The sequence below is a fragment of the Podarcis pityusensis genome (genome assembly GCF_964106645.2).
Source record: "Podarcis pityusensis genome assembly, chromosome: 11".
NCBI classification, from domain to species: Eukaryota; Metazoa; Chordata; class Lepidosauria; order Squamata; family Lacertidae; genus Podarcis; species Podarcis pityusensis.
In genome coordinates this window covers 2,371,249-2,382,972 of record NC_138036.1, presented here as the reverse complement: position 1 = coordinate 2,382,972, position 11,724 = coordinate 2,371,249, and the positions used below count along the sequence as shown (strand labels likewise).

General features: G+C 48.9%; 1 long non-coding RNA gene across 1 annotated transcript in view; it reads right to left on the bottom strand.

Annotated features, from left to right (window-relative positions):
* Nucleotides 1–2,732: 2,732 nt before the first annotated feature.
* LOC308458830 overlaps nt 2,733–11,724 on the bottom strand; it is a 241,964-nt gene continuing 232,972 nt past the window's right edge. The window contains exons 2-3 of the long non-coding RNA XR_013977710.1: nt 5,648–5,673; nt 2,733–3,123 (exon numbers count right to left, since the gene is read on the bottom strand). This is a non-coding gene — a long non-coding RNA (uncharacterized lncRNA). The remainder of the gene's footprint in view (nt 3,124–5,647; nt 5,674–11,724) is intronic.

The following is an 11,724-nucleotide window of genomic DNA, read 5'->3' as shown; positions in this document are numbered from 1 at the left end:
GTTGCCCTAAATCTGCCTCTGGTGGGATCCCCTGTCAGTAGTTCATTCTCTCGTTGCTGGATCATGTGATCCTTATTTACATTCCACACTGCTGGAGTGTGGGACCGGAAACTCAGATAACAGAACTTCCGTTCTTTGTGTTTTTGTTTTTCTGCTCTTTGTTCTCTGCTTTCGGATGAAGAAGATGTCTGTCAGACACTGCTCACACCAGCCATGTTTTGTTGTTTTAGGTAAAGGGATCCCTGACCATTAGGTCCAGTCGTGACTGACTCCGGGGTTGCGGCGCTCATCTCACTTTATTGGCCGAGGGAGCCAGCGTACAGCTTCCGGGTCATGTGGCCAGCATGACTATGCCGCTTCTGGCAAACCAGAGCAGCGCATGGAAACGCCGTTTACCTTCCCACCGGAGTGGTACCTATTTATCTACTTGCACTTTGGCATGCTTCCGAACTGCTAGGTTGGCAGGAGCAGAGACCAAGCAACGGGAGCTCACCCCGTCGCGGGGATTTGAACCGCCAACCTTCTGATTGGCAAGTCCTAGGCTCTGTGGTTTAACTCACAGCGCCACCCGTGTCCCCTTTGTTGTTTTAATTTGCTGTAAATTAATAAATTTCATGATGCCACATGCCTACACAGCCTCGCTTCCTGCATATCTCTGCTAAGCATGCATACAGCTCCACTGGATGTATGTCGCAGTTCTCCTGCATACAGGCCATTGCACGCACATCCCCATGGGTATGTGGGCTGCAGGGGGCACTGGAGATATAAATGTTTATCAGACTTTGAAAAACTGGTGTCCCTGGAACAATCTAGTGGGAATGTTGAGGATAGTAGGAGAGGATGTATTGATTAAATATTATCCTTCCTCACTCACGCTAGTGAGCTAGTAGCAGAGCACATCCCTTGCACATGGCTGGAAGCTAGTTGATGGATTCGTTAGAATCATTTGAGTTAAGCAATCCAGTCTGGCTTGTCCAGATTGGATTGTTCCTGGTAAATCCCCTTTAGTTCCCTCTTAAAAACAATAATGACACAACAGTCTTCTATTAAATGTAATGATAAGGTTTACTTACATTCAGTTCACAGTATGATTCCGAAGGCAGGCTTTAGCTTGTAGTTACAGTAGCAGAGAAAAGTGTGGCTTCATCCTCTGTGAGGGATGAGCCCATGTGCTGCTGGCTGAGAGCCAGCAGACAGCAAAAGGCATCGAGAGAGTCAAGAAGAGTGAGAGGAAGATGGCTGCGTGACTAGTCCTTTTATAGGGTCTGCCAGGGTCACGCCCATCTACCTGGTCACAAGCAGGAGGAAGATGCTCCAGACCAGGTGTGACAGGAAGTCCTCCTGGCTGGAGCAACATTCCCCTGCGTGTCCACTCTGGGCAAACAGGAAATGTTGCATTTGACTGCTTCATTGATGTTACATCCCACAAATCTCAACAATTTCATCCAATTAATTAAACCAATACAGTGGTACCTTCGGTTGTGCACGGGATCCATTCCAGAGCTCCGGTCGGATCCCGAGGAATTCGCAACTGGAGGTGCCTGTTCTGTGCATGAACGCGGCAGAGTAGAGTGCTAGCATAGAGTGCTTCTGCACATGTGCACTCAGCAAAACCCGGAAAAATACTTCCAGGTTTGCCGCGTGCGTAACCAGAAGGATACGCAACCAGAGGAGTGCCTGTCCAGAGGTACCACTGTAGCTTTTGAATAAATGTGTAATTTGACGTAAGTGTTTTAAACTCTATCATGTTAAAGTCTTCCGTAGTGGGTCATGCAAATTGCTATTCTGAATGATGCTTTTTATAGGGTAAAGGGCACCTGGGATGAATTTCTGGACCTCCCAGAAGTTTGGGAACCGCTGCTCTAGATCCGTGGGCTTTGCAAAACACGAAACTGTCCGAAATGTTGACTGTGGAGCGCTGAAGCGATCTGGATTTTTTGCTTGCTGGTTGGTTCATGCAAAGCAGCAGGTGATTTTGTTTTGAAGCTAAATGATTAATAATAATAATTATGAGATCCTCTGCTTTAAAAACAAATAAAAATCCAGATCACTTCGGAACTTTACAAGAAGCATCTTAGAAACCCTTATATTACAATGTCTCTTAGAAACCCCCAAAAAGCCTATTATTTGGAGGTCTGTAAAGCCCCAGGCTCGTCAGAGGTTCCCAGAAAGAAAAGCTCGCTTGAAGCTGCAAAGATTTTAAAGATGTACAGGCAAGAATACACATAGCTTGGCTGCCTCTTAATTATTTTAAGATAAGAAAGGGACAACCCCCACGTCTCTCCTCCCCACTCAAGGGATTATGGAAGAAAGTGAATCCCTTTTAATTTTCACATATAAAGATCCAAGACTTATCTGCAATTTGGCAAGCTTAATCCATTCTGGGTCCTATGTCTAATTTGACAAAAAGTGGAAAATATGATCACTGTTTTTAGATTTGTCATTATAGCAATGAATTGGGGAGCATAGCTTATTTTCATACAGAGCAGCTCAGAACCTGAATTATGGATCATAGCGAAGAGACCATAGAGCAAGTCTTCAAATCTTCAAATATCTGAAGGGCTGTCACATGAAAAATGGAGCAAGCTTATTTTCTCCTGCTCCGGAGGGCCGGATCTGAACCAATGGATTCAAATAGCAAGAAGGGAGATTCTGACTAAACATTAGGAAGAACTTTCTGACAGTAAGAGCTGTTTGAAAGTTGAATGGACTCCCTTGGGAGGTTGTGGACTCTCTGTCAGGAGTGCGTGCAGGAGCCAGGCCCTGTGACCGGTAGGACTTTGCAGGACTGGAGACTTCCTAAGTTTGTTCTGTAGAGGCAAGGTGCGGCCGCACAGGTGAGGCCGATTGGTAATTCACAGCACCTGGTGGCAAGAGCCGGGAAGGGATATAAGGTCAGCATTTTCCCTTCGGCTCTTTGCCACAGCAACACAATTCCTGCCTTGCTGGGTTTGACTCCTTGCTTCTTGGACCCCTGACCTCATGACTCCTTGCTTCTTGATCCTTGGACCCCTGACTTCGTGACTCCTTGCTTCTTGATCCTTGGACCCCTGACTCCTTGACTCCTTGCTTCTTGATCCTCGGACCCTTGACTTCGTGACTCCTTGCTTCCTGACCCTCGGACTCTTGGCTTCCTGACTCCTGGCTTCTGGACTCCCATTCCTGCTCCCACCCCGCCATCTTGCCCCCGGTCCCGACGTCCCCTGCCAGGACTTCGATCGCCCATGAACTGGACCGTGACACTCTCCTTCCTCAGGTTTTAAGCAGAGGTTGGATGGTCGTCTGTTAGGGATGCTTTAGTTGTGCATTCAGGGTTGGACTAGATGACCATTGAGTCCCCTTCTGACTCAATGAATCAATAATTCTAATATTGTTATTAATACATACATTTAATATCACCCTTCATCCGTAGAGCTCCAGGCAGGTCACAACATGCAAGATAAAAGTCATAAAATGCAAGATAAAAACACAAAATACATAACCCAACCCCCAACCCCTAAACAACTGTAGCTGGAAGCTTCAGTATTCAAAGCGAGAACTGGAAGGCAAGAGCTAGAGTCAAGGAGCAATATATTCTACCCCCCCCCCCTTTTTATTAAGGTGATTTCAGTTAAAAGTGATACAGAAAAAAGGGAAAGTGAGAGGGAGAAAAACAACAAAGATACAAGCAAAAATGTGCGAGAGAGAGAGAGAGAGAGAGAGAGAGAGAGAGAGAGAGCAATATATGCTATCGTATTTTATCATATTGAGGCAAGGAGCAAACATTTCAACAGGAGAGCATCTGTACGCTTTCATGCACATAATTCCAATCAGTCGTTTATGTTGTTGATTTTATCTGGTTGAAAGAAAGAAATCTTTCCGACTGCAAGAGCAAGTTGCCCGAGGAAACGGTGCATAATTCAAGGTTCCGGGTTGGAGCGAGGGGCGTCGGACTCAGACGAGGCGATCTTTGAAGTGACTTTCAACACCGATGACGCCAGATACTTTTAAGAGGGATTTCAAGTTAAAAAGAAGAACCTTCCCCCCCCCCTCTGCGAAATAAAGATTGGCAGCGATGCAGAGAGGGGTTACATGAATAATTGTCACAAAGCAAGAGGCTTAATGAGCACGGCCTGCTCAGCTTATCAAAGAACGCAAAAAGTGTCAGTGTGTAATTACCTTGATATGAGGGAAGGGGCCAGGGCGCAGGAGCAGAGCATGCTGCTTGCATGCAAAAGGGGCCCCGTCAGAGTCAGTGGCTTCTCCTCCTAAAAGGGATCTCAGGATGGAGAGATGGAGGAACTCCACTCTGAAAATAGGAAGGGCTGCTGCTGGACAGAACTGACCACAGGGTTTAGGGCCCTCGTATCTACGGGACCGCCTCTCCTGGTCTGCCCCACAGAGGACCTTAAGGTCCATGAATAACCATCGTTTAGAGGTCCCGGGCCCTAAGGAAGTCAGACTATCCTCCACCAGGGCCAGGGCCTTCTTAGTGGTGGCTCCAACCTGGTGGAATGCTCTGTCCCAGGAGACCAGGGCCCTTCAGGATTTAACTTCCTTCCGCAGGGCCTGTAAGACAGAGCTATTCCGCCTGGCCTTAATTTGAATTCAGCCTGATCTTTTATTTCCCTTCTCTTCCCTCCCCCTCCCCTTTTATGAAGATTACCTGCTTTGAGACCCCACAGCTAATTCTCCCCTGGCCTCCTCGCTGGCCCAAGTAGGACCAATTCAGCCAGCTAGCCCTGGGGATTATCTAATGCTTATTTCCCCTAAAATGATTTCTGAACTTTGAATTTTATTCTTATTCATGTTTTTATACTGTATTTTGAGACTCCGTTGGGTAGTGATAAAGCAGGATATCAAATCCAAACTCCTCCTCCTCCTTCTTCTTCTTCTTCTGGCCATATCAGGGCCCTGTGGGGCAACCCTCTGTCCCACCAGGTCCTGTTGCTGCCCCCAGACGAAGCAAGCTAGCCTCTTTTCCTGACAGATGAACAGAGGTGGCTCCACATTAATCAAACATCTGGAGAGCCTGGCAAATGGCCATCTTCATTACGCCTGGTGCTCAAAGCCCGCCACCCCCTTCCTTGTGTCATGGTCTCTGTGTGGAGACTCCTCTCTGTCTTCAAGGTCAAGCAAGTTCTCAGTTTCCCAGGCTCCTTGAAAGGGCAAGGAGGGAGTCCCTGAGCTGCAGAGAGGAGACCTACAGTAGATCATGCAGAGATTCGGGTTTCTTGGTCGTTGCTGAGGGCCAGCCCTAGCCCTAGGTGCTGGTACTCAGTTGCTACAGTCAGTGCCACACTTTTAAAATTGAAGAAAGGTACCCCAGCATCTTTAAGAGCACCAAAGGTGGTTGGGGTGGACACCTCTGGGAAAGAGCTGGAAGAGGCTTCTCTGGCTCCAGGTGTCAGGAGTGTGTGCAGGAGCCGGGCCCTGTGACCAGTAGGGCTTTGCAGGACTGGGGCCTTCCCAAGTTTGTTCTGAAGAGGCAAGGTGCGGCCTCACAGGTGAGGTCGATTGGTAACTCACAGCACCTGGTGGCAAGAGCCGGGAAGGGATGTAAGGTCAGCATTTCCCTTTGGCTCTTTGCCAAAGCAACACGTTTCCTGCCTTGCTTCCTGATCCTCAGACCTCAGCTTTGTGACTCCTTGCTTCTCGACCCTCGGACCCCTGGCTTCTGGACTCTCATTCCTGCTCCCACCCCGCCATCTTGCCCCCGGTCCCAACGTCCTCAGCCAGGACTTTGATTGCCCGTAGTCCAGACCGTGGCACCAGGCATGGATGAGGCTGGGCCCAGCTTAGCCTTGAAAACATCGCAACCTAGTCACCTTCATTAATGCTTCCCTTTCCTATCCTTTACATTTGTCTCTGCCAAATTTCATTCCCCAGCTGTCCTGTTTATGGAGGTTGTTCGGTGTTTTTAGGCTGGCTTTCAAAGCCAGGCTGGCCAAATGTGGGGGTTCTCCTCCCTCTAAAACTGAGGGGGTCTCTGGTGGGGGGGCGGCGGCAGTTGTGTGATGGCTATACTGTTCCCCAGCTCCTTAAGCTTCAACGATGCCAGCAAGATATGGGAAACAATTAGATTGCAATTAATACACGGGAGGTACGTCAAGATAATTAGCCATGAGTTTAACGGGATGGATGTGACGACCACATTCCCTGCTAATTGATGTTTAGTTAATTTGCCAGCGGCTGCCTTGTTAAGCAGTTATGAATTGTGTAAGAAACCCACTGCAACTTGCAACATGCAGAAGGGGCCGCAATTATATCCGGCTGGCTTTGCAGTCGTCGGGTTCATCATGGAATGCGGCAATTCTACAACTCTCTCATTTATGTGAAGTTTCAAATCCATCCTTTCATGTACAGTGATACCTGTGGTTGTGAACGGGATCCGTTCCAGAGGCCCGTTCGCAATGTGAAAAGCCCGCAACCTGAAGCACCGTATCTGCGCAGGTGTGCGGTGCAATTTGGTGCTTGTGCACATGCGTGAAGTGCAATTTAGCACTACTGCGCATGCACGAGCAGCAAAACCCGGAAGTAACCCTTTCTGGTACTTGCGGGTCACCGTGGGAAGCAACCTGAAAGAATGTAAAATGAGTTATGACTGTATTTATTTAATTCATGGCATTCTAGTCCCACCAAGCAGTTTTGGGAAACAGTGTTCCATGCCACCCTAGTCTCTGAGCGGTGAGAGACTCCAAGGATTCCAAGCTCTCGCCCAGAATTTGGTTTCATTGGCATCAAGGTCAGTGAAGACTGTGATGTCTTCAGGATCAGAATCTTAGAGTTGGAAGGGACCCTGGGGGTCATCTAGGGCTTTCAAGGTCAGCACCAACACTTTGAATTGTGCTCAGAAACGTACTGGGAGCCAATGCAGGTCTTTCAAGACCGGTGTTATGTGGTCTCGGAGGCCGCTCCCATTCACCAGTCTAGCTGATGCATTCTGGATTAGTTGCAGTTTCCGGGTCACCTTCAAAGGTAGCCCCACGTAGAGCGCATTGCAGTAGTCCATGCGGGAGATAACTAGAGCATGCACCACTCTGGTGAGACAAGTCTGCGGGCAGGAAGGGTCTCATCCTGCGTACCAGATGGAGCTGATAGACAGCTGCCCTGGACACAGAACTGACCTGCACCTCCATGGACAGCTGTGAGTCCAAAATGACTCCCAGGCTGCGCACCTGTTCCTTCGGGGGCACAGTTGCCCCATTCAGGACCAGGGAGTCCTCCACACCTGCACACCCCCTGTTCCCCCAAAACAGTACTTCTGTCTTGTCAGGATTCAACCTTGATCCATTAGCTGCCATCCATCCTCCAGACACTCCAGAATTCCTAGTTTACACCCCAGCACAGTTTCCTGTTGCCACTCCACTTCTGCAGGCCACCCAGGGGCATGTTCTAGTTCCCAAAGACCCCTGGGTCATTGTGTCCTGGTGCCAGAGAAGAGTGGAAAGAAAACCCCTCATTCCTCGCCTCTCTCTGTGGCTGCAGTCATGATCACCAAAATGCCACCACTGCTGTTTCCACCCCTACCCAGATGGTGGCAGGTGGAAGTTAAAGAGAAGGGAGGAGGGGGCTGGTGCTGTCTGGAAGCAGGTATTGGGGCGAAGCATGTCAAACTGGCAGGGAAAATAAGCAGAGCTATTTCGGAATTGTTCGGAAATGGCTTGGTTTATTTTCCAAGTCAGCCCGGTTAGAGCCCAGGAGAAATCGCCCATTTTTAAGCAGTGATTTTGCTTGCGGAAGAATCCATGAAAAGCTTCCTAGGAACCCCAAGATCACAAAGGACACTGTTTCGGACCCCCCCCCCCCGGCTTCTAGCGATATCACCAAGCTTATTTCAGCTAACCACCCCGGAGCAAAGTTCTGCTTTTCTGCCCTGTACGGAAAGCAGGCTTCATAGTCAGTCCGGCCCCCGACTCTTCTTTTCTTCTGTTTATCGTAATAAGAAAGTGCTGTTGGAAAAAAAAGCTTTGGGTTTTTTGCAGTATTCCCCATTGTGGGATCTCTGGGGGCGCAAGACAGCTTTGACGGCCGATTGCGGCGGTTTTGTTGCTTGTTAGATGAAAAGTGAAGGGTGAAGACAAGCCCATGAATCATTCCTGTTTGGTTTGGCTCGGGAGAAGGGATGTGTTTAGAAATGTTTGATTCCCTTCCTCCTCTGAAAGCCTTTCTTCTTCCACCCCGTTTGCTTTCTTAAACTCGTTTCTCTCCCTCTCCTAGATTACCCTGAATTATTCCAAGATGGTAAAACAGGCAAACTCATCTTTTTCTTGACTTGGCTTCCTTCGCAGCAGATGTCGAATGAAAAAGTCTGGCTTTGAGAAAGGGACTTCTCCACAACGGCTGGGGAGAAGAGGGCCTGGTTGCTCTGCGGGCAGAGGGAGAGAGCTGGGAACTGCAGCTCCTTATCCTTGTCTCTATCCCAGGAAGAAAAGAATGTCTTCTCCTTGCCCTTTCTAGGAGACGTTTTCTGAGTCCTCATTTCCTTCCAGGGACATCTGCTCTGAGTTTGCCAAGGCTGAGCTCCCGCTGTTCGATTTGTCTCTGCCTTTCTCGCCAGAGAAGCTGCAAGCAGGGAAGGAAGGAAACATTATCTTTTTGTGCCATGCTGTGTTGAGCTAGGGGGTGTGCTGGGGCTTTGGAAAGCAAAGGGGCTCGGAGTCGAGAGTGGATTTCATGCTCTTTATTCAGCTCATAGTGGTGAGGAGGAATGGAAGTTTCCCCAGAATGTCTGCTTTATATACATTATTTGCACAATGGGCCCCACGTGATTGGCTAATTCTGGGATTCACCTGTAGGCCAATCAGGTTGCGGATTCATTTCCACCTGGAGCTGGATTGGGTGGCTCCTGTGGACCAATCAGACTGCTGCATTCTGGATCCTATTATTCTAGGACCAATCAGACTGCTGCATTCTGAATCCTATTGTTCTAGGACCAATCAGACTTCTGCATTCTGAATCCTATTGTTCTAGGACCAATCAGACTGCTGCATTCTGAATCCTATTGTTCTAGGACCAATCAGACTGCTGCATTCTGAATCCTATTGTTCTAGGACCAATCAGACTTCTGCATTCTGAATCCTATTGTTCTAGGACCAATCAGACTGCTGCATTCTGAATCCTATTGTTCTAGGACCAATCAGACTGCTGCCTTTTGGATCCTATTCAACTCAGTACATAACAGAATGCAAACTCAGGGGTTCATTGCCCTAAGCCCCTTATGAGCTGAGCCAAAGGCTGGCCCAGTTCCTAATGAACCCACGGCCACTATCTTGTTTTCTAGCATAAATACCAACAAGAACATCAGAACACCAGAGGAGCTCCCTGGATTGGACCAATGGCCCTTCTGTTCTCATAGTGGCCAACCAGATGCCTGCTGGAAAGTGGCAAGCAGGATTTAAGCACAGGAGCGCTCTGCCCTCCTGTGGTTCCCGGCAACTGATATTCAGAAACTGTGCTGGGCCCAGGGGTAACCCGTGACAGAAGGTCCAGGATCTGTCCAGAATCCGAAGGTCCTGCTAGGAATCCGTCCGACAGGGCCAAGGCAGGACACAAGGCAGGAAACCAGGCAAGGACAGGTACAGGATCTCAGGCAGGATCTAGCATACAGCAATACTGCTCCCGCAACCTGGGGCGGGGTCCGACAGCCTTTTATCTTTGTCAGGGTAATGGCCGGTCCTGATCCCCCGACGACTCACCTCCCTGTCTCACCAGAAGTCGAGCACTCCTCCTGTGAGGGCGGGGTATAAATAATTTTTTTATCATCATCATTATGTGTCTTTTTGTGCTGCTTTATCATCATCAAATTTTAGAATTGGAAGGGCCCATAACGGTCATATGCCAACCTCCTGCAATGCAAGAATTATAGGTGGCTAGCACCCACCCGGAAGCGATTTTGTGTCAGGCACCCACAGGACTTTCTCAAAATTCCAGATCTCTGAGAGTCTTTGTTTTAAGCTTTATAATGGCTGCAATGATTGTTGGGGCAAGGAAACAGATGGACCAAAATTCACTATATCTTCAGGAAAGGCTAATGAAACATGTGGAGCCAGCAGTGATGGATAAACTGACAAATACAATCCAGAAAAGAGAAAGCATGAGATGGAATATAATGTATGCAGAGAGACGGGACTGTTTTGTGGACTGCTTGAAAGCACTGTGCGGAAATGAGAGGCTAGGAAGATATTTGTTTACCTAGATTGGGTATTTGTTTTCCCTCTCTCTCTCTCTTCTGTTTATCATTGTATTATAATGCAGTTCTTTTCCCTTTCTGTAGTTTAATGAAGAAGAAAATTTATTTCTTAAAGGAATTCCAAATGCGCCCACTGTCTGGTGATCCCTGCTCTGCTAAGATAGCCGCCACAGCTCCATACAAGAAAAGGAATGAGGAGCAAACATGCAATAATGCATGTTGCAATGGTTGTATAACCCAACTGTGCTATCTGCTGAATGGTTGACTCATGTCTTGAGATGATTTATTTGATCGCTATTGCAATAATGTATTGATTTTCAATCAGTGGCGTAGCGTGGGGGGTGCCAGGGGGGCCGGCCGCACCGGGTGCAACATCTGGGGGGGCGCGCTCGCTGCCTCCGGAGTCGCCGAAGAGCCTCGGGCGCAGGCTGTAGCAGAGCCCCATGTCTCGTGGAACCGACGAGCTGTGCGCGCGCCCAGGCTGAAGGCGTCCGGCAGGCAGCGGCTCTCAGCCCCGCGCGTCAGGGCCGCGGAGGACGTGCCAGGCAGCCCCTCCTCACAGCCCCGCCTCCGCTGCTGCTGCTGCAGCTGCTGGGCCATGTTGCATTTTCCTCGCCTCTCTGCCCCCCTCCTCCTCCGGGCAAGCGGCGTGGTTTGGGCGGCAGCGCCAGCAGCAACTCGACTCAAATCGGCAGGTTAGGGGTTGGGGGGGGCGCAAATTACTTGCCTTGCCCCGGGTTAGGGGGCGCAAATTACTTGCCTTGCCCCGGGTGCTGACAACTCACGCTACGCCGCTGTTTTCAATTTCCATGTCCTCTTGGGAGCTGCTTTGAGTATGCTATAATAAGAAAGCATGGGACCAAATAATAAGAAAGAGTAGAAAAAGGATGCAGCCCTGTGTTGTAACTGTTGCGAGTATTGCTGGCCCCTTAGCCCAACCCCTTCCTCCTTTAACCACGCCCACTTTAGCACCACTTCTGCTCAGCTTTGGCTGCACATCTTCTCTAAAGCAACTGCCTATTTAAATCCAATATAATATATCATGGGATGCCTGGAGAATGGGAATCATGAGGACACAAAGACTGGCTGTAGTTCAGTGGCCAGCATTTGGAAAGCCTGCCCTACAATGTGAAGGCATTTGGTGTTTATGAGATTTGGCTTTAAAGGGTAATTAAGACAAGTTAATGGAGAAGGGGAGGTCTTTCAGTACCTAATTCATAAAGATCATATCACCCTTTATATATTGAATCCATAGCTCAGTTGGTACAGCATGAGACTCTTAACTACAGGGTCATGGTTTGAGCCCCATGTTGGGTGAAAGAGTCTTCATTATAGGGAGTTATAGAATTGTAGAGTTGGGACCCCAAGGGTCATCTAGTCCAACTCCCCCCCCCCCCAATACAGGAATCTCAGCTAAAGCATCCATTATGGCAATTGAAATTGACTCCAGATGGGGGGATTCCTTCGTTACCTCCAGCTGGGCCATCGCTTACAGCTGCTCCACTACCGGTTGGGTCAGGGGAGGCTGAGGCGGCCCCTGGGTCTAGTAACCC